Source organism: Pleurodeles waltl, chromosome 6 (genome assembly GCF_031143425.1).
Source record: "Pleurodeles waltl isolate 20211129_DDA chromosome 6, aPleWal1.hap1.20221129, whole genome shotgun sequence".
Classification (NCBI taxonomy): Eukaryota; Metazoa; Chordata; class Amphibia; order Caudata; family Salamandridae; genus Pleurodeles; species Pleurodeles waltl.
This window is the reverse complement of record NC_090445.1, coordinates 443,038,932-443,065,780: the sequence shown is the minus strand read 5'-3', so window position 1 is coordinate 443,065,780 and position 26,849 is coordinate 443,038,932. Positions and strand designations below refer to the sequence as shown.

The 26,849-nt window shown below is 45.9% G+C and overlaps 1 protein-coding gene across 4 annotated transcripts in view; it reads right to left on the bottom strand.

The window, feature by feature from the left end:
* Positions 1–26,849, bottom strand: part of TMCC2 (transmembrane and coiled-coil domain family 2) — a 647,328-nt gene that overhangs the window by 157,636 nt on the left and 462,843 nt on the right. The window lies entirely within an intron of this gene.

The following is a 26,849-nucleotide window of genomic DNA, read 5'->3' as shown; positions in this document are numbered from 1 at the left end:
GAAAACTCAATAATCTTCAGTTGCCTTAGAGCCGTTGATCAGTGGATGACTTGGAGCCATCTCAAACTAAATGCCTCCAAAACAGAAATACTCATATGTGGTGACTGGTAAATTTATGGCCCACTGTGCGCCTGGCCTGACTATCTCAGACCACCTCCTCAATTATTAAAAACCTGGGAATTACCATGGACTCCAAGTTGACAATGAATGCCCAAGTGGACAAATTAGCACGAACAAGGTTCTTCACCTTGAAGACTCTTCTACGCATCTTCCCCCACCTCGGATTTCCACACAAGGTTCAGGCTACTATCTTGCTTGTACTATCCAAACTGGATTATGCCAATGGCCTCTACCATGGATCATATCTATCTATTATGAAAAAACTACAACATATTCAGAACTCCGCAGCCAGGCTACTATTACATGTAAAGCCACAAGCCCACATCTCCCCTGCCTTCAGAGCACTACACTGGTTACCCGTTGCCAGAGATGCATCTTCAAGCTGCTTTTTATCACCCACAAAGCTATACATGGAACACGACCGCTTTTTATCGGAAACAAAATAACCAAATGCATTCAACAAAGAAACCTCCGCTCAAGATTGGCACCCCGCCTTAGAACACCACTATACAAGAAAAAGACTATAGGTGGTACATCCTTTTTCGTTCAAGCAGCCAAACTATGGAATTCATTACCCCCAACTATCAGATCCACAGATAACTATCTTGTCTTTTGAAGACTAATCAAGAGTTGGCTCTTCCCTTCATAACCACCATATTCAAACAGCTATGGACGGAATATGCCGGTGTTGATAAATATTTTTTATCTGATTATGTGTATATTCTAGATATATTTAGTTCCTTAGAAAATATGTATCGCTACTATGTCATAACAATAAACTACACACATACTCTTTAAACATGTTTAACTAATGTATATTTACTCACGGTTTAAATATGTACATGTATGTACATATATGTGTGAGTAGTCGTGTGTATGCATGTGTGTGTGTATATATATATATATATATATATATATATATATATATGTATGTATATATATATATATATATATATATATGTATGTTATTCCATGCTTAACATGTTCATAGGTAATTGCATAGCTCCTAGATAAGTTATTATATTAAATACTTATGAATCCCTGCTCTCATTTTATATCACACTGATCAAATGTTTAGTATCATAGGTATTTGGCTATTCAGAAATTGAGTAAAGATAAATAAATGTTAGAAAAGTACACTTATTAATTAACTACAAATATTACAAATCTTGAAAGTCTGTGTTTATACAATACTACTTTTCTTCTCATATTATACCCATTATTATATTCCTTGGACATATATCCCCTTACTATCTACTTACATATCTATTTATTTCTCAAGTCCTATTGTACTAGAAAAAAAAAAATCTATAAATAAAATTCACATTATAAATAAATCTAAATATATAAATATATATTTTAATAGCAATAAAGAATAAATAAATTAAATAAAAATCATGATAAAAAAGAGTATATATATATATAAAAAAAATAGAATTAAAAATATTATATTTTTACTCTCTTGTAAGCTTTACTTTGTCTACCTATCACCATATGTCATGTCTCTATCAATCTATCTTCCATTCCCACTCTGACTCATCCCAAATCCATTCTACTACTTTCATCTCCTAAATAACCCTGTGTAGGAGGCTGGACTGGCTTGTAGTGAGTACCAAGGGGTACTTGCACCTTGCACCAGGCCCAGTTATCCCTTATTAGTGTATAGGGTGTCTAGCAGCTTAGGCTGATAGATAATGGTAGCTTAGCAGAGCAGCTTAGGCTGAACTAGGAGACGTGTGAAGCCACTACAGTACCACTTAGTGTCATATGCACAATATCATAAGAAAACACAATACACAGTTATACTAAAAATAAAGGTACTTTATTTTTATGACAATATGCCAAAGTATCTTAGAGTGTACCCTCAGTGAGGGGATAGGAAATATACACAAGATATATATACACAATAGCAAAAATATGCAGTATAGTCTTAGAAAACAGTGCAAACAATGTATAGTTACAATAGGATGCAATGGGGAAACATAGGGATAGGGGCAACACAAACCATATACTCCAAAAGTGGAATGCGAACCACGAATGGACCCCAAACCTATGTGACCTTGTAGAGGGTCGCTGGGACTATTAGAAAATAGTGAGAGTTAGAAAAATAACCCTCCCCAAGACCCTGAAAAGTGAGTGCAAAGTGCACTAAAGTTCCCCTAAGGACAAAGAAGTCATGTTAGAGGAATAATGCAGGAAAGACACAAACCAGCAATGCAACAACTGTGGATTTCCAATCTAGGGTACCTGTGGAACAAGGGGACCAAGTCCAAAAGTCACAAGCAAGTCGGAGATGGGCAGATGCCCAGGAAATGCCAGCTGCGGGTGCAAAGAAGCTTCGACTGGACAGAAGAAGCTGAGGTTTCTGCAGGAACGAAAAGGGCTAGAGACTTCCCCTTTGGTGGACGGATCCCTCTCGCCTTGGAGAGTCGTGCAGAAGTGTTTTCCCGCCGAAAGGACGCCAACAAGCCTTGCTAGGCGCAAATCGTGCGTTTGGCGTTTTTGGACGCTGCTGGGGCCCAGGAGGGACCAGGAGGTCGCAAATTGGACCTGAAGAGAGAGGGGACGTCGAGCAAGACAAAGAGCCCTCACTGAAGCAGGTAGCAACCGGAGAAGTGCCAGAAACAGGCACTACGAGGATGCGTGAAACGGTGCTCACGGAAGTTGCACAAAGGAGTCCCACGTCGCCGGAGACCAACTTAGAAAGTCGTGCAATGCAGGTTAGAGTGCCGTGGACCCAGGCTTGGCTGTGCACAAAGGATTTCCGCCGGAAGTGCACAGGGGCCGGAGTAGCTGCAAAGTCGCGGTTCCCAGCAATGCAGCCCAGCGAGGTGAGGCAAGGACTTACCTCCACCAAACTTGGGCTGAAGAGTCACTGGACTGTGGGGGTCACTTGGACAGAGTCGCTGGATTCGAGGGACCTCGCTCGTCGTGCTGAGAGGAGACCCAAGGGACCGGTAATGCAGCTTTTTGGTGCCTGCGGTTGCAGGGGGAAGATTCCGTCGACCCACGGGAGATTTCTTCGGAGCTTCTGGTGCAGAGAGGAGGCAGGCTACCCCCACAGCATGCACAAGCAGGAAAACAGTCGAGAAGGCGGCAGGATCTGCGTTACAGAGTTGCAGTAGTCGTCTTTGCTACTATGTTGCAGGTTTGCAGGCTTCCAGCGCGGTCAGCGGTCGATTCCTTATCAGAAGGTGAAGAGAGAGATGCAGAGGAACTCGGCTGAGCTCATGCATTCGTTATCTAAAGTTTCCCCAGAGACAGAGACCCTAAATAGCCAGAAAAGAGGGTTTGGCTACCTAGGAGAGAGGATAGGCTAGCAACACCTGAAGGAGCCTATCACAAGGAGTCTCTGACGTCACCTGGTGGCACTGGCCACTCAGAGCAGTCCAGTGTGCCAGCAGCACCTCTGTTTCCAAGATGGCAGAGGTCTGGAGCACACTGGAGGAGCTCTGGACACCTCCCAGGGGAGGTGCAGGTCAGGGGAGTGGTCACTCCCCTTTCCTTTGTCCAGTTTCGCGCCAGAGCAGGGGCTAAGGGGTCCCTGAACCGGTGTAGACTGGCTTATGCAGAATTGGGCACATCTGTGCCTAAGAAAGCATTTCCAGAGGCTGGGGGAGGCTACTCCTCCCCTGCCTTCACACCATTTTCCAAAGGAAGAGGGTGTCACACCCTCTCTCAGAGGAAGTTCTTTGTTCTGCCATCCTGGGCCAGGCCTGGCTGGACCCCAGGAGGGCAGCTGCCTGTCTGAGGGGTTGGCAGCAGCAGCATCTGCAGTGAAACCCCAGGAAGGGCAGTTTGGCAGTACCAGGGTCTGTGCTACAGACCACTGGGATCATGGGATTGTGCCAACTATGCCAGGATGGCATAGAGGGGGCAATTCCATGATCATAGACATGTTACATGGCCATATTCGGAGTTACCATTGTGAAGCTACATATAGGTAGTGACCTATATGTAGTGCACGCGTGTAATGGTGTCCCCGCACTCACAAAGTTCAGGGAATTGGCTCTGAACAATGTGGGGGCACCTTGGCTAGTGCCAGGGTGCCCTCACACTAAGTTACTTTGCACCCAACCTTTACCAGGTAAAGGTTAGACATATAGGTGACTTATAAGTTACTTAAGTGAAGTGAAAAATGGCTGTGAAATAACGTGGACGTTATTTCACTCAGGCTGCAGTGGCAGGCCTGTGTAAGAATTGTCAGAGCTCCCTATGGGTGGCAAAAGAAATGCTGCAGCCCATAGGGATCTCCTGGAACCCCAATACCCTGGGTACCTCAGTACCATATACTAGGGAATTATAAGGGTGTTCCAGTAAGCCAATGTAAATTGGTAAAAATGGTCACTAGCCTGTTAGTGACAATTTGGAAAGAAATGAGAGAGCATAACCACTGAGGTTCTGATTAGCAGAGCCTCAGTGAGACAGTTAGTCACTACACAGGTAACACATTCAGGCACACTTATGAGCACTGGGGCCCTGGGTTACCAGGGTCCCAGTGACACATACAACTAAAATAACATATATACAGTGAAAAATGGGGGTAACATGCCCGGAAAGATGGTACTTTCCTACACAACCCCCCCCAAACGCAGGACAATAAGACTAGCCATGACCTGATGAGTCTTCATTGTCTAAGTGGAAATATCTGGAGAGTCCATCTGCATTGGAGTGGCTACTCCCAGGTCTATGTTCCACTGTATAGTCCATTCCCTGTAGGGATATGGACCACCTCAACAATTTAGGATTTTCACCTTTCATTTGTTTTAGCCAAAGTAGAGGTTTGTGGTCTGTCTGAACAATGAAGTGAGTGCCAAACAGGTATGGCCTCAACTTCTTCAGAGCCCAGACCACAGCAAAGGCCTCCCTCTCAATGGCAGACCAACGCTTTTCTCTAGGGGTCAACCTCCTACTAATAAAAGCAACAGGTTGATCCTGGCCCTCAGAATTAAGTTGTGATAGGACTGCCCCTACTCCTAATTCAGATGCATCAGTTTGGACATAGAATTTTTAGAGTAACAAGGGCTTTTCAGGACAGGTGCAGAGCACATGGCCTGCTTCAGCTCCTCAAAAGCTTTCTGACAGTTTGCTGTCCATAATACCTTTTTAGGCATTTTCTTGGATGTGAGGTCATTAAGAGGGGCTGCAATGGAGCCATAGTTCTTAATGAACCTCCTGTAATACCCAGTGAGGCCTAGGAAGGCTCTCACCTGAGTCTGAGTGGTAGGGGGAATCCAATCAATAATAGTTTGGATTTTCCCCTGAAGTGGTGCAATCTGTTCCCCACCAACAAGGTGTCCCAGATAAACCACCTTACCCTGCCCTATCTGGCACTTTGAAGCCTTGATAGTGAGGCCTGCCTTTTGCAGGGCCTCCAAAACTTTCCATAGGTGGACCAGGTGATCATCCCAGCGGGAGCTAAAGACAGCTATATCATCCAAATATGCTGCACTGAAAGCTTCCAGCCCTTGCAGGACTGTGTTCACCAACCTCTGAAAAGTGGCAGGTGCATTTTTCAAACCAAAAGGCATTACAGTAAACTGGTAATGTCCTCCAATGGTAGAAAATGCAGTCTTAGGTTTAGCATCTTTTGACAATTTGATCTGCCAATACCCTGCAGTCAAATCAAAAGTGCTTAGATACTTGGCAGATGCCAGTGTATCTATAAGCTCATCTGCCCTGGGTATAGGGTGAGCATCAGTTTTGGTTACCAAGTTGAGACCTCTATAATCTACACAAAACCGCATTTCCTTCTTTCCATCTTTAGAATTGGGTTTTGGTACCAGTACCACAGGAGAAGCCCATGGACTGTCAGAGTGCTCAACCACTCCTAGTTCCAACATTTTCTGAACTTCTTGCTTTATGCAGTCCCTGACATGGTCAGGCTGCCTATAGATCTTACTTTTGACAGGTAAACTGTCTCCAGTATCTATAGTGTGCTCACACCAAGAAGTGGTGCCTGGCACAGTAGAGAAGAGTTCTGAAAATTGTCCTAGGAGATTTATGCAATTGTCTTTCTGCTCAGCAGTAAGACAATCAGCCAAAACTACACCTTCCACAAGAGCATCTTGATCTGTGGAAGAGGAGAGATCAGGTAGAGGATCACTGTCTTCTTCCTGTCCCTCATCTGTTGCCATGAGCAGGGTGAGATCAGCCCTGTCATAGTAGGGTTTCAGGCGGTTGACATGGAGCACCCTAAGGGGACTCCTGGCAGTGCCTAAGTCAACTAAATAGGTGACTTCTCCCTTCTTTTCAACAATTGTGTGGGGACCACTCCATTTATCTTGGAGTGCTCTTGGGGCCACAGGCTCCAAGACCCACACTTTCTGCCCTGGTTGGTACTGAACCAAAACAGCCTTCTGATCATGCCATTGCTTCTGGAGCTCTTGGCTGGCCTGAAGGTTTTTACTGGCCTTTTTCATGTACTCAGCCATCCTTGATCTGAGGCCAAGTACATAGTCCACAATATCCTGCTTAGGAGCTTTTAAAGGTTGTTCCCAACCCTCCTTTACAAGTGTGAGTGGACCCCTAACAGGGTGTCCAAAAAGAAGTTCAAAGGGGCTGAAGCCCACTCCTTTCTGGGGTACCTCCCTGTAGGCAAAAAGGAGTTATGGTAGAAGGATATCCCATCTCCTGCGGAGTTTTTCAGGGAGACCCATAATCATGCCTTTGAGAGTTTTATTAAATCTCTCCACCAGTCCATTTGTTTGTGGATGATAGGGTGTTGTGAACTTGTACGTTACACCACACTCCTTCCACATGGCCTTTAAGTATGCAGACATGAAATTGCTTCCTCTGTCTGATACTACTTCCTTTGGGAAGCCCACCCTGGAAAATATTCCCAGGAGGGCCTTTGCCACTGCAGGAGCTGTAGTGGTCCTTAAAGGAATAGCTTCAGGATATCTTGTGGCATGGTCCACTACCACCAAGATAAACCTATTGCCTGAAGCAGTAGGAGGGTCAAGGGGGCCAACTATGTCAACCCCTACCCTTTCAAAGGGAACCCCAACCACAGCCAGTGGGATAAGGGGTGCCTTTGGGGTGCCACCTGTCTTGCCACTGGCTTGACAGGTTTCACAGGACTTACAAAATTCCTTTGTGTCCTCAGACATCCTAGGCCAATGAAACAATGGAACCAATCTGTCCCAAGTTTTCATTTGACCCAGGTGCCCAGCTAGGGGAATGTCATGTGCCAGTGTTAGGAGGAACTTTCTGTACTCCTGAGGAATCACTAATCTCCTGGCAGCTCCAGGTTTAGGATCCCTATGCTCAGTGTACAAGAGGTTGTCCTCCCAGTAAACTCTGTGAGAGTCACTGACATCCCCATTAGCCTGTTTGACAGCTTGCTGTCTGAGACCCTCTAATGTGGGACAGGTTTGCTGTGCCACACTCAGCTCCTCTCTGGCAGGCCCCCCTTCACCCAAAAGCTCAGCAGTGTCTGCTTCCAGCTCCTCTGGTGTAGGTTCTGCACAGGGAGGGAATTCTTCTTCCTCAGAAGTAGAATCCACTGTAGAGGGAGGGATAGTAGGAAGTGGTTTGCTTCTACTAGCCCTGGCTTTAGGGAGCACTTGGTCCATTGTTCCAGGATCCAAGCTTCCCTGTCCTTTTTGCTTTTTGGCCTGAGCCCTTGTCAAAGCAAAAATATGCCCTGGGATGCCCAGCATTGCTGCATGGGCCTCCAACTCCACATCTGACCAAGCTGATGTCTCCAAATCATTCCCTAATAGACAGTCTACAGGTAAATCTGAAGCTACCACAACTTTCTTTGGACCAGTTACCCCCCCCCAGTTGAGATTTACAACAGCCATGGGGTGGCTTTGTGTTATGTTGTGAGCATCGGTTACTTGGTACTGGTGTCCAAGTATGTGTTGTTCAGGGTGCACCAGTTTCTCAATCACCATTGTGACACTGGCACCTGTGTCCCTGTAGGCCTGGACCTCAACACCATTTATTAGGGTTAGTTGCTTGTACTTCTCCAAGTTATGGGGGCAAGCAACCAAAGTGGCTAAATCAATAGCCCCTTCAGAGACTAAAGTAGCCTCTGTGGTCTCCCTAATCAGACCAACCCCAACTAAATTACCAAAAGTGAGCCCAGCTACTCCCTTGGATTGGCTATTAGTAGGTTTGCTCCCACCACCACTGCTATTAGTAGGGACACTAGGTGTAGCAGTAGGGGTTGTAGTGGTAGGAGCTGTGGTGCCTTTCTTTGGACAACTGGGATCTGTTGTCCAATGGCCTTTTATTTTACATAAATAGCACCATGGTTTCTTTTCCTTGTTCTGATTAAAGGAGGATTTGGACCCACCACCCCCACCAGAGTGTTTTTGTGGGCCTGATGAATACTCATTTTTAGATTTGTCCCCACCCTTGTCAGAAGACTTACCATCCTTCTTTTTGTTGCCATCTTTGTCACCCCCTGTATGAACTTTTCTGTTCACTCTTGTTCTGACCCATTTGTCTGCCTTCTTTCCCAATTCTTGGGGAGAGGTCAGATCAGAGTCCACCAAGTACTAGTGCAACAAATCAGACACACAATTATTAAGAATATGCTCTCTCAGGATCAAGTTATACAGGCTGTCATAATCAGTAACTTTACTGCCATGTAACCACCCCTCCAAGGCCTTCACTGCCTGGTCAATGAAATCAACCCAGTCTTGTGAAGACTCCTTTTTGGTCTCTCTGAACTTTATCCTGTACTGTTCAGTGGTTAAGCCATAACCATCCAGGAGTGCATTCTTAAGAACTTGGAAATTATTAGCATCATTTTCTTTCACAGTAAGGAGCCTATCCCTACCTTTTCCACTAAATGATAGCCATAGGATAGCAGCCCACTGCCTTTGAGGGACATCCTGTACAACACAGGCCCTCTCAAGTGCAGCAAACCACTTGTTAATGTCATCCCCCTCTTTATAAGGGGGAACTATCTTGTGCAGATTCCTGGAATCATGCTCTTTTGCAGGATGACTATGGGGAATACTGCTGCTGCCACCATGGGTATCTAAACCCAACTTCTGTCTTTCCTTCTCTAATTCAAAAGACTGTCTATCCAAATCCAGCTGTTGCTTTTTAAGCTTCAGTCTGGTTTGTTCCACCCTCAACTTATTGAGTTCCCTCTCTAACATTCTGTCATCAGGGTTGGTGGGAGGGACATTTCTAGAAACAGAGCTATGATGGGAATGAACAGAAGCAGACCTGTCCCTTACAGAAGGCACCCTAACAGCTTGGTTTACAGAAACATTACTACCAGTATGGTGAGAATATATGCTTTTGCTATGATGTGAGACAACACTATTTATTTGGTGTGGCTCATCATCATTACCATCTATGCTAGATTGTCTAGTAATGGGCAGGCTAGGAAGTTTCTTTCCTGAATCTTTTCCTGGGGGAGTCCCTGAATCAGATTGAGAACTATTAGGTACTTTTTCAACAGATGGGGCACCTATGGCCTTATCCTGTTCTCTAAGCATGTTAAGTAACAGTTCCAAGGAAGGATTCTTCCCTACGCTCAAACCTCTCTCTATACAGAGACTCCTTGCTCTTTTCCAGCTAAGGTTGTCATATGCAAGTTTGGACAGATCCACACTTTGGCCTGTGCCAGACATTTTTTAGAGAGAGTTAAAGTGATAGAAAAAGTGAAAAAAGTTTTCAGAACTTTTTGGAAAGACAGAAAAAAACTTTTTAAACTTTTAAGAACTTTTTGAAAGTTTAGAAGTACTTTTCAGCACTTAGAAAAGAGTGAAAAGAGGAAATGCAAAACTTTTTGGCTATGTGTATATACACTGACCTTGTTTTGTATATTTTTCTCTTATGAAAAGTACAATGACAAGAGTGGTAAGTAGTCTCAAGCACTTATCCCACCGCTGCCACCAATGTAGGAGGCTGGACTGGCTTGTAGTGAGTACCAAGGGGTACTTGCACCTTGCACCAGGCCCAGTTATCCCTTATTAGTGTATAGGGTGTCTAGCAGCTTAGGCTGATAGATAATGGTAGCTTAGCAGAGCAGCTTAGGCTGAACTAGGAGACGTGTGAAGCCACTACAGTACCACTTAGTGTCATATGCACAATATCATAAGAAAACACAATACACAGTTATACTAAAAATAAAGGTACTTTATTTTTATGACAATATGCCAAAGTATCTTAGAGTGTACCCTCAGTGAGGGGATAGGAAATATACACAAGATATATATACACAATAGCAAAAATATGCAGTATAGTCTTAGAAAACAGTGCAAACAATGTATAGTTACAATAGGATGCAATGGGGAAACATAGGGATAGGGGCAACACAAACCATATACTCCAAAAGTGGAATGCGAACCACGAATGGACCCCAAACCTATGTGACCTTGTAGAGGGTCGCTGGGACTATTAGAAAATAGTGAGAGTTAGAAAAATAACCCTCCCCAAGACCTTGAAAAGTGAGTGCAAAGTGCACTAAAGTTCCCCTAAGGACAAAGAAGTCATGTTAGAGGAATAATGCAGGAAAGACACAAACCAGCAATGCAACAACTGTGGATTTCCAATCTAGGGTACCTGTGGAACAAGGGGACCAAGTCCAAAAGTCACAAGCAAGTCGGAGATGGGCAGATGCCCAGGAAATGCCAGCTGCGGGTGCAAAGAAGCTTCGACTGGACAGAAGAAGCTGAGGTTTCTGCAGGAACGAAAAGGGCTAGAGACTTCCCCTTTGGTGGACGGATCCCTCTCGCCTTGGAGAGTCGTGCAGAAGTGTTTTCCCGCCGAAAGGACGCCAACAAGCCTTGCTAGGCGCAAATCGTGCGTTTGGCGTTTTTGGACGCTGCTGGGGCCCAGGAGGGACCAGGAGGTCGCAAATTGGACCTGAAGAGAGAGGGGACGTCGAGCAAGACAAAGAGCCCTCACTGAAGCAGGTAGCACCCGGAGAAGTGCCAGAAACAGGCACTACGAGGATGCGTGAAACGGTGCTCACGGAAGTTGCACAAAGGAGTCCCACGTCGCCGGAGACCAACTTAGAAAGTCGTGCAATGCAGGTTAGAGTGCCGTGGACCCAGGCTTGGCTGTGCACAAAGGATTTCCGCCGGAAGTGCACAGGGGCCGGAGTAGCTGCAAAGTCGCGGTTCCCAGCAATGCAGCCCAGCGAGGTGAGGCAAGGACTTACCTCCACCAAACTTGGGCTGAAGAGTCACTGGACTGTGGGGGTCACTTGGACAGAGTCGCTGGATTCGAGGGACCTCGCTCGTCGTGCTGAGAGGAGACCCAAGGGACCGGTAATGCAGCTTTTTGGTGCCTGCGGTTGCAGGGGGAAGATTCCGTCGACCCACGGGAGATTTCTTCGGAGCTTCTGGTGCAGAGAGGAGGCAGGCTACCCCCACAGCATGCACAAGCAGGAAAACAGTCGAGAAGGCGGCAGGATCTGCGTTACAGAGTTGCAGTAGTCGTCTTTGCTACTATGTTGCAGGTTTGCAGGCTTCCAGCGCGGTCAGCGGTCGATTCCTTATCAGAAGGTGAAGAGAGAGATGCAGAGGAACTCGGCTGAGCTCATGCATTCGTTATCTAAAGTTTCCCCAGAGACAGAGACCCTAAATAGCCAGAAAAGAGGGTTTGGCTACCTAGGAGAGAGGATAGGCTAGCAACACCTGAAGGAGCCTATCACAAGGAGTCTCTGACGTCACCTGGTGGCACTGGCCACTCAGAGCAGTCCAGTGTGCCAGCAGCACCTCTGTTTCCAAGATGGCAGAGGTCTGGAGCACACTGGAGGAGCTCTGGACACCTCCCAGGGGAGGTGCAGGTCAGGGGAGTGGTCACTCCCCTTTCCTTTGTCCAGTTTCGCGCCAGAGCAGGGGCTAAGGGGTCCCTGAACCGGTGTAGACTGGCTTATGCAGAATTGGGCACATCTGTGCCTAAGAAAGCATTTCCAGAGGCTGGGGGAGGCTACTCCTCCCCTGCCTTCACACCATTTTCCAAAGGAAGAGGGTGTCACACCCTCTCTCAGAGGAAGTTCTTTGTTCTGCCATCCTGGGCCAGGCCTGGCTGGACCCCAGGAGGGCAGCTGCCTGTCTGAGGGGTTGGCAGCAGCAGCATCTGCAGTGAAACCCCAGGAAGGGCAGTTTGGCAGTACCAGGGTCTGTGCTACAGACCACTGGGATCATGGGATTGTGCCAACTATGCCAGGATGGCATAGAGGGGGCAATTCCATGATCATAGACATGTTACATGGCCATATTCGGAGTTACCATTGTGAAGCTACATATAGGTAGTGACCTATATGTAGTGCACGCGTGTAATGGTGTCCCCGCACTCACAAAGTTCAGGGAATTGGCTCTGAACAATGTGGGGGCACCTTGGCTAGTGCCAGGGTGCCCTCACACTAAGTTACTTTGCACCCAACCTTTACCAGGTAAAGGTTAGACATATAGGTGACTTATAAGTTACTTAAGTGAAGTGAAAAATGGCTGTGAAATAACGTGGACGTTATTTCACTCAGGCTGCAGTGGCAGGCCTGTGTAAGAATTGTCAGAGCTCCCTATGGGTGGCAAAAGAAATGCTGCAGCCCATAGGGATCTCCTGGAACCCCAATACCCTGGGTACCTCAGTACCATATACTAGGGAATTATAAGGGTGTTCCAGTAAGCCAATGTAAATTGGTAAAAATGGTCACTAGCCTGTTAGTGACAATTTGGAAAGAAATGAGAGAGCATAACCACTGAGGTTCTGATTAGCAGAGCCTCAGTGAGACAGTTAGTCACTACACAGGTAACACATTCAGGCACACTTATGAGCACTGGGGCCCTGGGTTACCAGGGTCCCAGTGACACATACAACTAAAATAACATATATACAGTGAAAAATGGGGGTAACATGCCCGGAAAGATGGTACTTTCCTACACAACCCCCCCCAAACGCAGGACAATAAGACTAGCCATGACCTGATGAGTCTTCATTGTCTAAGTGGAAATATCTGGAGAGTCCATCTGCATTGGAGTGGCTACTCCCAGGTCTATGTTCCACTGTATAGTCCATTCCCTGTAGGGATATGGACCACCTCAACAATTTAGGATTTTCACCTTTCATTTGTTTTAGCCAAAGTAGAGGTTTGTGGTCTGTCTGAACAATGAAGTGAGTGCCAAACAGGTATGGCCTCAACTTCTTCAGAGCCCAGACCACAGCAAAGGCCTCCCTCTCAATGGCAGACCAACGCTTTTCTCTAGGGGTCAACCTCCTACTAATAAAAGCAACAGGTTGATCCTGGCCCTCAGAATTAAGTTGTGATAGGACTGCCCCTACTCCTAATTCAGATGCATCAGTTTGGACATAGAATTTTTAGAGTAACAAGGGCTTTTCAGGACAGGTGCAGAGCACATGGCCTGCTTCAGCTCCTCAAAAGCTTTCTGACAGTTTGCTGTCCATAATACCTTTTTAGGCATTTTCTTGGATGTGAGGTCATTAAGAGGGGCTGCAATGGAGCCATAGTTCTTAATGAACCTCCTGTAATACCCAGTGAGGCCTAGGAAGGCTCTCACCTGAGTCTGAGTGGTAGGGGGAATCCAATCAATAATAGTTTGGATTTTCCCCTGAAGTGGTGCAATCTGTTCCCCACCAACAAGGTGTCCCAGATAAACCACCTTACCCTGCCCTATCTGGCACTTTGAAGCCTTGATAGTGAGGCCTGCCTTTTGCAGGGCCTCCAAAACTTTCCATAGGTGGACCAGGTGATCATCCCAGCGGGAGCTAAAGACAGCTATATCATCCAAATATGCTGCACTGAAAGCTTCCAGCCCTTGCAGGACTGTGTTCACCAACCTCTGAAAAGTGGCAGGTGCATTTTTCAAACCAAAAGGCATTACAGTAAACTGGTAATGTCCTCCAATGGTAGAAAATGCAGTCTTAGGTTTAGCATCTTCTGACAATTTGATCTGCCAATACCCTGCAGTCAAATCAAAAGTGCTTAGATACTTGGCAGATGCCAGTGTATCTATAAGCTCATCTGCCCTGGGTATAGGGTGAGCATCAGTTTTGGTTACCAAGTTGAGACCTCTATAATCTACACAAAACCGCATTTCCTTCTTTCCATCTTTAGAATTGGGTTTTGGTACCAGTACCACAGGAGAAGCCCATGGACTGTCAGAGTGCTCAACCACTCCTAGTTCCAACATTTTCTGAACTTCTTGCTTTATGCAGTCCCTGACATGGTCAGGCTGCCTATAGATCTTACTTTTGACAGGTAAACTGTCTCCAGTATCTATAGTGTGCTCACACCAAGAAGTGGTGCCTGGCACAGTAGAGAAGAGTTCTGAAAATTGTCCTAGGAGATTTATGCAATTGTCTTTCTGCTCAGCAGTAAGACAATCAGCCAAAACTACACCTTCCACAAGAGCATCTTGATCTGTGGAAGAGGAGAGATCAGGTAGAGGATCACTGTCTTCTTCCTGTCCCTCATCTGTTGCCATGAGCAGGGTGAGATCAGCCCTGTCATAGTAGGGTTTCAGGCGGTTGACATGGAGCACCCTAAGGGGACTCCTGGCAGTGCCTAAGTCAACTAAATAGGTGACTTCTCCCTTCTTTTCAACAATTGTGTGGGGACCACTCCATTTATCTTGGAGTGCTCTTGGGGCCACAGGCTCCAAGACCCACACTTTCTGCCCTGGTTGGTACTGAACCAAAACAGCCTTCTGATCATGCCATTGCTTCTGGAGCTCTTGGCTGGCCTGAAGGTTTTTACTGGCCTTTTTCATGTACTCAGCCATCCTTGATCTGAGGCCAAGTACATAGTCCACAATATCCTGCTTAGGAGCTTTTAAAGGTTGTTCCCAACCCTCCTTTACAAGTGTGAGTGGACCCCTAACAGGGTGTCCAAAAAGAAGTTCAAAGGGGCTGAAGCCCACTCCTTTCTGGGGTACCTCCCTGTAGGCAAAAAGGAGTTATGGTAGAAGGATATCCCATCTCCTGCGGAGTTTTTCAGGGAGACCCATAATCATGCCTTTGAGAGTTTTATTAAATCTCTCCACCAGTCCATTTGTTTGTGGATGATAGGGTGTTGTGAACTTGTACGTTACACCACACTCCTTCCACATGGCCTTTAAGTATGCAGACATGAAATTGCTTCCTCTGTCTGATACTACTTCCTTTGGGAAGCCCACCCTGGAAAATATTCCCAGGAGGGCCTTTGCCACTGCAGGAGCTGTAGTGGTCCTTAAAGGAATAGCTTCAGGATATCTTGTGGCATGGTCCACTACCACCAAGATAAACCTATTGCCTGAAGCAGTAGGAGGGTCAAGGGGGCCAACTATGTCAACCCCTACCCTTTCAAAGGGAACCCCAACCACAGCCAGTGGGATAAGGGGTGCCTTTGGGGTGCCACCTGTCTTTCCACTGGCTTGACAGGTTTCACAGGACTTACAAAATTCCTTTGTGTCCTCAGACATCCTAGGCCAATGAAACAATGGAACCAATCTGTCCCAAGTTTTCATTTGACCCAGGTGCCCAGCTAGGGGAATGTCATGTGCCAGTGTTAGGAGGAACTTTCTGTACTCCTGAGGAATCACTAATCTCCTGGCAGCTCCAGGTTTAGGATCCCTATGCTCAGTGTACAAGAGGTTGTCCTCCCAGTAAACTCTGTGAGAGTCACTGACATCCCCATTAGCCTGTTTGACAGCTTGCTGTCTGAGACCCTCTAATGTGGGACAGGTTTGCTGTGCCACACTCAGCTCCTCTCTGGCAGGCCCCCCTTCACCCAAAAGCTCAGCAGTGTCTGCTTCCAGCTCCTCTGGTGTAGGTTCTGCACAGGGAGGGAATTCTTCTTCCTCAGAAGTAGAATCCACTGTAGAGGGAGGGATAGTAGGAAGTGGTTTGCTTCTACTAGCCCTAGCTTTAGGGAGCACTTGGTCCATTGTTCAAGGATCCAAGCTTCCCTGTCCTTTTTGCTTTTTGGCCTGAGCCCTTGTCAAAGCAAAAATATGCCCTGGGATGCCCAGCATTGCTGCATGGGCCTCCAACTCCACATCTGACCAAGCTGATGTCTCCAAATCATTCCCTAATAGACAGTCTACAGGTAAATCTGAAGCTACCACAACTTTCTTTGGACCAGTTACCCCCCCCCAGTTGAGATTTACAACAGCCATGGGGTGGCTTTGTGTTATGTTGTGAGCATCGGTTACTTGGTACTGGTGTCCAAGTATGTGTTGTTCAGGGTGCACCAGTTTCTCAATCACCATTGTGACACTGGCACCTGTGTCCCTGTAGGCCTGGACCTCAACACCATTTATTAGGGTTAGTTGCTTGTACTTCTCCAAGTTATGGGGGCAAGCAACCAAAGTGGCTAAATCAATAGCCCCTTCAGAGACTAAAGTAGCCTCTGTGGTCTCCCTAATCAGACCAACCCCAACTAAATTACCAAAAGTGAGCCCAGCTACTCCCTTGGATTGGCTATTAGTAGGTTTGCTCCCACCACCACTGCTATTAGTAGGGACACTAGGTGTAGCAGTAGGGGTTGTAGTGGTAGGAGCTGTGGTGCCTTTCTTTGGACAACTGGGATCTGTTGTCCAATGGCCTTTTATTTTACATAAATAGCACCATGGTTTCTTTTCCTTGTTCTGATTAAAGGAGGATTTGGACCCACCACCCCCACCAGAGTGTTTTTGTGGGCCTGATGAATACTCATTTTTAGATTTGTCCCCACCCTTGTCAGAAGACTTACCATCCTTCTTTTTGTTGCCATCTTTGTCACCCCCTGTATGAACTTTTCTGTTCACTCTTGTTCTGACCCATTTGTCTGCCTTCTTTCCCAATTCTTGGGGAGAGGTCAGATCAGAGTCCACCAAGTACTGGTGCAACAAATCAGACACACAATTATTAAGAATATGCTCTCTCAGGATCAAGTTATACAGGCTGTCATAATCAGTAACTTTACTGCCATGTAACCACCCCTCCAAGGCCTTCACTGCCTGGTCAATGAAATCAACCCAGTCTTGTGAAGACTCCTTTTTGGTCTCTCTGAACTTTATCCTGTACTGTTCAGTGGTTAAGCCATAACCATCCAGGAGTGCATTCTTAAGAACTTGGAAATTATTAGCATCATTTTCTTTCACAGTAAGGAGCCTATCCCTACCTTTTCCACTAAATGATAGCCATAGGATAGCAGCCCACTGCCTTTGAGGGACATCCTGTACAACACAGGCCCTCTCAAGTGCAGCAAACCACTTGTTAATGTCATCCCCCTCCTTATAAGGGGGAACTATCTTGTGCAGATTCCTGGAATCATGCTCTTTTGCAGGATGACTATGGGGAATACTGCTGCTGCCACCATGGGTATCTAAACCCAACTTCTGTCTTTCCTTCTCTAATTCAAAAGACTGTCTATCCAAATCCAGCTGTTGCTTTTTAAGCTTCAGTCTGGTTTGTTCCACCCTCAACTTATTGAGTTCCCTCTCTAACATTCTGTCATCAGGGTTGGTGGGAGGGACATTTCTAGAAACAGAGCTATGATGGGAATGAACAGAAGCAGACCTGTCCCTTACAGAAGGCACCCTAACAGCTTGGTTTACAGAAACATTACTACCAGTATGGTGAGAATATATGCTTTTGCTATGATGTGAGACAACACTATTTATTTGGTGTGGCTCATCATCATTACCATCTATGCTAGATTGTCTAGTAATGGGCAGGCTAGGAAGTTTCTTTCCTGAATCTTTTCCTGGGGGAGTCCCTGAATCAGATTGAGAACTATTAGGTACTTTTTCAACAGATGGGGCACCTATGGCCTTATCCTGTTCTCTAAGCATGTTAAGTAACAGTTCCAAGGAAGGATTCTTCCCTACGCTCAAACCTCTCTCTATACAGAGACTCCTTGCTCTTTTCCAGCTAAGGTTGTCATATGCAAGTTTGGACAGATCCACACTTTGGCCTGTGCCAGACATTTTTTAGAGAGAGTTAAAGTGATAGAAAAAGTGAAAAAAGTTTTCAGAACTTTTTGGAAAGACAGAAAAAAACTTTTTAAACTTTTAAGAACTTTTTGAAAGTTTAGAAGTACTTTTCAGCACTTAGAAAAGAGTGAAAAGAGGAAATGCAAAACTTTTTGGCTATGTGTATATACACTGACCTTGTTTTGTATATTTTTCTCTTATGAAAAGTACAATGACAAGAGTGGTAAGTAGTCTCAAGCACTTATCCCACCGCTGCCACCAATGTAGGAGGCTGGACTGGCTTGTAGTGAGTACCAAGGGGTACTTGCACCTTGCACCAGGCCCAGTTATCCCTTATTAGTGTATAGGGTGTCTAGCAGCTTAGGCTGATAGATAATGGTAGCTTAGCAGAGCAGCTTAGGCTGAACTAGGAGACGTGTGAAGCCACTACAGTACCACTTAGTGTCATATGCACAATATCATAAGAAAACACAATACACAGTTATACTAAAAATAAAGGTACTTTATTTTTATGACAATATGCCAAAGTATCTTAGAGTGTACCCTCAGTGAGGGGATAGGAAATATACACAAGATATATATACACAATAGCAAAAATATGCAGTATAGTCTTAGAAAACAGTGCAAACAATGTATAGTTACAATAGGATGCAATGGGGAAACATAGGGATAGGGGCAACACAAACCATATACTCCAAAAGTGGAATGCGAACCACGAATGGACCCCAAACCTATGTGACCTTGTAGAGGGTCGCTGGGACTATTAGAAAATAGTGAGAGTTAGAAAAATAACCCTCCCCAAGACCTTGAAAAGTGAGTGCAAAGTGCACTAAAGTTCCCCTAAGGACAAAGAAGTCATGTTAGAGGAATAATGCAGGAAAGACACAAACCAGCAATGCAACAACTGTGGATTTCCAATCTAGGGTACCTGTGGAACAAGGGGACCAAGTCCAAAAGTCACAAGCAAGTCGGAGATGGGCAGATGCCCAGGAAATGCCAGCTGCGGGTGCAAAGAAGCTTCGACTGGACAGAAGAAGCTGAGGTTTCTGCAGGAACGAAAAGGGCTAGAGACTTCCCCTTTGGTGGACGGATCCCTCTCGCCTTGGAGAGTCGTGCAGAAGTGTTTTCCCGCCGAAAGGACGCCAACAAGCCTTGCTAGGCGCAAATCGTGCGTTTGGCGTTTTTGGACGCTGCTGGGGCCCAGGAGGGACCAGGAGGTCGCAAATTGGACCTGGAGAGAGAGGGGACGTCGAGCAAGACAAAGAGCCCTCACTGAAGCAGGTAGCACCCGGAGAAGTGCCAGAAACAGGCACTACGAGGATGCGTGAAACGGTGCTCGCCGAAGTTGCACAAAGGAGTCCCACGTCGCCGGAGACCAACTTAGAAGTCGTGCAATGCAGGTTAGAGTGCCGTGGACCCAGGCTTGGCTGTGCACAAAGGATTTCCGCCGGAAGTGCACAGGGGCCGGAGTAGCTGCAAAGTCGCGGTTCCCAGCAATGCAGCCCAGCGAGGTGAGGCAAGGACTTACCTCCACCAAACTTGGGCTGAAGAGTCACTGGACTGTGGGGGTCACTTGGACAGAGTCGCTGGATTCGAGGGACCTCGCTCGTCGTGCTGAGAGGAGACCCAAGGGACCGGTAATGCAGCTTTTTGGTGCCTGCGGTTGCAGGGGGAAGATTCCGTCGACCCACGGGAGATTTCTTCGGAGCTTCTGGTGCAGAGAGGAGGCAGGCTACCCCCACAGCATGCACAAGCAGGAAAACAGTCGAGAAAGCGGCAGGATCAGCGTTACAGAGTTGCAGTAGTCGTCTTTGCTACTATATTGCAGGTTTGCAGGCTTCCAGCGCGGTCAGCGGTCGATTCCTTATCAGAAGGTGAAGAGAGAGATGCAGAGGAACTCGGATGAGCTCATGCATTCGTTATCTAAAGTTTCCCCAGAGACAGAGACCCTAAATAGCCAGAAAAGAGGGTTTGGCTACCTAGGAGAGAGGATAGGCTAGCAACACCTGAAGGAGCCTATCACAAGGAGTCTCTGACGTCACCTGGTGGCACTGGCCACTCAGAGCAGTCCAGTGTGCCAGCAGCACCTCTGTTTCCAAGATGGCAGAGGTCTGGAGCACACTGGAGGAGCTCTGGACACCTCCCAGGGGAGGTGCAGGTCAGGGGAGTGGTCACTCCCCTTTCCTTTGTCCAGTTTCGCGCCAGAGCAGGGGCTAAGGGGTCCCTGAACCGGTGTAGACTGGCTTATGCAGAATTGGGCACATCTGTACCCAAGAAAGCATTTCCAGAGGCTGGGGGAGGCTACTCCTCCCCTGCCTTCACACCATTTTCCAAAGGGAGAGGGTGTCACACCCTCTCTCAGAGGAAGTTCTTTGTTCTGCCATCCTGGGCCAGGCCTGGCTGGACCCCAGGAGGGCAGCTGCCTGTCTGAGGGGTTGGCAGCAGCAGCAGCTGCAGTGAAACCCCAGGAAGGGCAGTTTGGCAGTACCAGGGTCTGTGCTACAGACCACTGGGATCATGGGATTGTGCCAACTATGCCAGGATGGCATAGAGGGGGCAATTCCATGATCATAGACATGTTACATGGCCATATTCGGAGTTACCATTGTGAAGCTACATATAGGTAGTGACCTATATGTAGTGCACGCGTGTAATGGTGTCCCCGCACTCACAAAGTTCAGGGAATTGGCTCTGAACAATGTGGGGGCACCTTGGCTAGTGCCAGGGTGCCCTCACACTAAGTAACTTTGCACCCAACCTTTACCAGGTAAAGGTTAGACATATAGGTGACTTATAAGTTACTTAAGTGCAGTGAAAAATGGCTGTGAAATAACGTGGACGTTATTTCACTCAGGCTGCAGTGGCAGGCCTGTGTAAGAATTGTCAGAGCTCCCTATGGGTGGCAAAAGAAATGCTGCAGCCCATAGGGATCTCCTGGAACCCCAATACCCTGGGTACCTCAGTACCATATACTAGGGAATTATAAGGGTGTTCCAGTAAGCCAATGTAAATTGGTAAAAATGGTCACTAGCCTGTTAGTGACAATTTGGAAAGAAATGAGAGAGCATAACCACTGAGGTTCTGATTAGCAGAGCCTCAGTGAGACAGTCACTACACAGGTAACACATTCAGGCACACTTATGAGCACTGGGGCCCTGGGTTACCAGGGTCCCAGTGACACATACAACTAAAACAACATATATACAGTGAAAAATGGGGGTAACATGCCCGGCAAGATGGTACTTTCCTACACACTGCCTAAGCTCTTCCCTCCTCTTCCACATCTAACTCACCCAAACCTCAGTTTAATACCATGATCTCCCAAACAACCCTACTAATTTCTCCCTCGTTTAGCTCACCTTTAACTCATTTAAAAAAAAACTGCTACTATGATCTCCCTAACCCTATCCAGAGTCTCTTCCCTCCTCCATCCCCCCTTTACTCATCCCAAGCCTAAATCCTATTACTATAAGCTCCCAATTAACACTTCTGGATTCTTCCCTCCTCCACACCTCCATTACTCCAGTCAATCCAACTAACAAACTCACATATTTGCGGCTCAAATTAACTCATAATAATACTAAAACTGTACTCATATTTCCCTATACTAATCCACCACTAATTCCTTTTGGGTTCCGGAGTAGCGTGCTACTCGCCGAAAAGCGCTTCAACGCCTCGTCAGAAGTAGTAAGCGCTATATAAATACTATTATAATGCAATACAAAACAACTGTAGGTTGGTGAGCACGAGTGAGAAAAATCAAATAATAGACCTCCTCCCAGCGAGATTTCTCAAAGCGAACGGTCACGTCAGGTCGCTACTGCCCACATTGAGAAACGTGCCTCTTGCAGTGAGGAAGCTGCTGTTTCAGTAGCACATCTAGTCGAGCGGCAAAAAGAAGCAGCGCCCTCTTGCGCTGTGCACTGTGCTGCGCACACTAATTTCACAGCGCTGGACAAACTCCAGGTGTTTAAAAATCAGAGCAACTTACCGCATTCCGCTGCTCGCAAGACTCTGCATAGCGCAACACAATTTTTTCTGCACTTTGCGGACTTCCACGTAGCAGAACTCTGAGAACTCCGCCCAGGCCTAGTTCCAGGGCCACCAGAAAGCCCCTCTCTGCACTGGAGCAGCACCTTTTGACAGCTGTCTTCTGAAGGAGAAAGCTCACCTCCTGAGTCAGGTATTACAAGGCCATGGTCTCGGAACCTTAAGATATATTGTAGGTGGAGAATCATGAAATATAATTTTATAGCTATTTTTGACAATATTCAACAGCCAAATGTCCCTTGTGTTGTGATGTGGGGGCAGGAGCTGTCCAATGGAGGTTTGAGACTCTGGAGAAGGTAAGACATGTAAATTATGCCTCCAGGATCTCACATGCTCATCAGAGGCTGGTGCCTGGCCTTTCAGTGTCCTTGAGCTTACAGGGGGACCACTCCTTGACTCCAATGCCCTCAACATTGACAGAGACCTTGATGGGGATGAAGCACCAGAAGCCAAAACCAAAATGTCAAGCCACTATTAATATCAAATGTCTTGATGTTGAGTATCTCAATGCAGAGTGTGAAGGCCTGAATGTTGAATGCCTCGATGTTGAAAAGGAGCACCAGTGACTCAAGGAGTCATTAGTGCTGAGAATCTTGCTTAAGCTTTTTCACATTCTGCTACACTATTTCTGGTTGCTACCAATGCTACTAGAGAGGCAACTTGCAGTGAACATATTGGAAGTTGCCTCTCGCTACAAGCCAGCAAAATGGCTATTTGCAAATTAAAAATGCACAGCTGACATTTGGTCAAACCTGCACATCAAGAGATTGGACCTAACTCTTTTGTGTCAAACAGCATGAAAGGTTCTGAGGTGCAAGGGACATGTACGTCACACAGGTCCCTAGCTGATGTCACACATACCAACAAAAGAAATGTAATATCTCTGCCATTGGCTAGAAAATGGTATATATCAAACTACTGCAGACCAGGGTCAAGCCCAACAAGAATTGGGGTGTTTGACTGGAGGAAATAAATCCATTAGGCCCATGGTAGTCTCATGATGTCTGTTGTGCTGTGGAGGACTCTTCAGGTCTGTGCCGTAGCTCCAGAGACAACAAGGAATGTCTTACAGGTGTTTACCTGCAGTCTCGCATCACTATTAAGCTGAAAAGAACACCACAACATTCACTGAGATTGAGAGCAAGGTTATATAACTCACTCGTATCTACTGACAAACCATCAGTCATTTGTGCTTGTCTGCGTCCTGGTACAGATCATCAAATTCACCAGGACGTATAACTTCACAAGGAAGAAAAATCACCTTCTCAGGAAGCTGGCATTCAAGCTGAGTGGTCTTTCTGAAGTAGGTAATACAGTACCGACAACCAGGTTTGGCATTGGCAAGTTGAATTCAGACAATGCACCCTGTGGTCTACCTGATTTTCTATAAGAAGCAGAGAAGACTGAGAGAATCTAGAGAAAAACTCCTCATGGAATCCAACTTCAGGCTATCTTCTAGTTTCTGAAACCCCTGCTCATCCAAGCGGGGAACAGGTCACATTTGTTTGTCACATGAAGTGCAAAAGGAAGCAATCAGTGGATGAACCCAGGCCTCGTAGATGGGGTTGGGGGCTTCCTGGAGAATTTATGTTGCTTATGTGACCAACTTTGCTCAGCTTGTCCACTCTGGTACTATTGATCCTGGAATTGTTGGAGACTAGCAGAAACATAACATTTTGCAAGGCTCATTCAACAGAGTCACTGCAGCTGGCAAAGATGAGGAGAGCGTGCACCCCATTGCTTTTTGACATAGAAGAGTTATGTGGTGTTCGTGTAATCATCAGCACTCTTGATAGCACCACTGGCAGGAAGAATTTCTTAGTGCCAACCATGTCTGAGGGCAAAGTTGACTTGACCCACATGGAATTGGTGGAGATCAGTGACAACTGCTGCTCCTCAAGAAAGCAGGCCAGCCAAGCAGGTGGAGGGGTAATTTATTTTTGTCTCCTGTGTTTCATGGAGACTGTTGGTGTGCCTGAACCCTGGGGGAGATGCATTTGCAGCACTTCTACATGCACACAAACAGTGGCTCTCTGATTGCAGGGAGAATTGTGCTCTTCTTCCCAAATGACACATGCATCGTCTGTTAGCCAGGTGAACCACATGCAGGAGGACTCAAAAGTGGGATTTTCTCATGAAACTGGAACAATGGCCAAGACTGCCCACAAGAGTAGCTGGACTCAACTATCCAGTGCAAGACTGCAGAGTAACCGGAGCAGGAGACTTGATCCCCCTGACCTGCACCCAGGAGGAAGTATGACTTGACATCTCTATGCACAGGCCTTTCACACCACATCACTAAGAAACTGGATGAATCTGGTGCAGCACTGGTTAGTTGGGGACATCTGCACCGGAATTAGGTACTGTTCTAAATTCAACAGTTCAACTGGATCTTTGGCGCAGAACTTTTGACTGTGGGAAGGCCGTCAGCTCTGGGGTGCTTCACGCATCTTCCATGGGTCGGGACAACAGGCTCTGGTCGGAACTAGTTGCCTGATACAAGGGATAAAAATGTCTAATGATCAATGAAGTCGCCACCACATGAAAGGATAAAGGTGCCCGGGCTATGTGGGCGTATACCTCACTACCTCAGTAGCAGAAGCAAAGGATGGATTTGTGACAAAACAATCTAGATTAAATGTAAAATTTCAGCTATCATACAAACTGTTATTTACTAGGCAAACATACATTTTGGGATATTGCTTTGCTTTAGAATTGTGACCAGTCACTATTTTATGCTTTGCACAGTGTTACATTAATCTGCACTGCATGCATTTATAAATAAAGTGATATTTTCACAGCTAAAGTTGACCACAGTTAATCTAGGCCTCGGTTTAAATGATTCCCTCTAACATAAAATGGTCTTTTGGCTGCTGTGTACTTTTCTCTTTATCTAGTTTCAGAAGTCAATCTGTAATTGCCAACTTTTAGTTAAATGCATTATCTTGTTTAAAGGTTTTTGTGAGAATGTTTATCTGTATGAGTTTCATGGAGAGCTGAATTTTAAATCGCTGCACCTGTGCTGATAACATGCTGACCACAATGTAGCATCCTGCTACGAGATATCTTTTGTAGGTTATGCAGAAGAAGAAATATTCATTCTGCTCCTGCTCAAAGAGTCAGATTTCTGAGCAAACTCATTCTCACTTACCTGACTGAATCTTTGATTCTGCTTTTTAGAGGCTTTACTTGCTGACACCTCATGCCTGACTTCTCTCACAATGTTCCCAAATTCCTCTAGTTTAGCATACGAGGGAATCTACTTAAGAGGATTCTGAATTTGTTCAATCTGCTTTATGACAACTTTAGACAATTTGTCTTTGCTTTGTAAAATTGATTTGAATCACACTAAATTACATAATAATGACTTTTAGCCTTTGACAATGATGAAAGATTTGGGACTGTAACCTTATTCATCTGTTAATAAAACTTGAAAGTGTGCAAATCTACTATTCTCGGTCATCTTTGTGGAGCCTAATGTAGCTTTAAGTAAAACATAATAACATTATATTGGTTTTCACCTAATACAACGGTTAAAATAAATGTTATGAATAACATAAGTGTGGTATGCTATAATTATGAGACAGACTGCCATTCCCCAAAACAATTTATATTCCTTCCCTGCACAAAAATGAAACTGAACATCACTAGTTAGATTTTTAAGTCATGAAAGTGTGTATACTTGTGCAAATTCATCAGAGCCGGACTGCTGCTTTGTTGTGAAAACCAACAAAGGAAAGAAAACTGAGGCCTTTTAAAGAGCTCAGCGCATATGCTATAACCTTAAGTACCCGTAGGGGACGAATGGTTTACTAAACGCCTTGCTCATATGGAACATTTTAATGCAAAACTATGCATACCAACATAATGTGAGCTCCTGTGAACTCTGCTTCAAGTGGGATAAAAAAAATCTGTCTCTAAAAGGGTTGGGTTTAAAGAAGCATAACTAGGAATCATTTCCAAGGGACGTGGGCCTATGTAATTAAGAGTGTGGCTTAAAGTTTTCAAACTGAAGTTCCATGATTCATACTGGCTGCCCCATAAACAGTATTTGGGTGCCTCACTATGAGTTTTCTGTTGCTGCATCCAGACATGTCAGTCAATAACAAATGCATATACCTAAAAGCAAGTTAGACCTAACTGGCTTTGCCAATCCTTGTCGACTGTGTCAACAATGATTTTGATGAGAATGGTTGGAGTGGAAACATTTTAAATTCTAAAAATATGGGACTGTGGATTAACCATTACTTAGGTCTGTGGAAGAGTTCTTCGAAGTGCCACAGAAACTCCTTCACACCACTTTCTTCTGAAGTCCCTCTAGAATCATGCCATTTTGTATGTTATGTGGATTTGTACAGTGCACCTAATCAAGCGTGAGGGTATCCAGGTGCTGCAGCAAGCACATGGGCATAATGCTCAGGGTGTTGGGTGGCAGCCTATCAGAGATAGTGGACCAGACAACGCTTCAACTTTTTGTGGAATTCAAGAAGTGAAGAGGAGGCCCTGATGTGTTGAGATAGGTCATTCCAGGTCTTCTTCTCCTCAGGGCTTTCTGAAATCCTCCATCTACATACATCACACTTTCTCACAAATTCATCAGCACACATGTGACTATCGCTCTGCAGAGAAGCCAAGAATTAGATGTGTATGCAATGTGCACACAGCTATAGCCCACGGGCAAGTACTGTGAGAAATGTGCACTGCCTTCAGACTCTGCTTCACAATAGTCAATCAAGAACTGTCAAAAACTTCCATCCACAACCGGAACTCACTCAGATACTT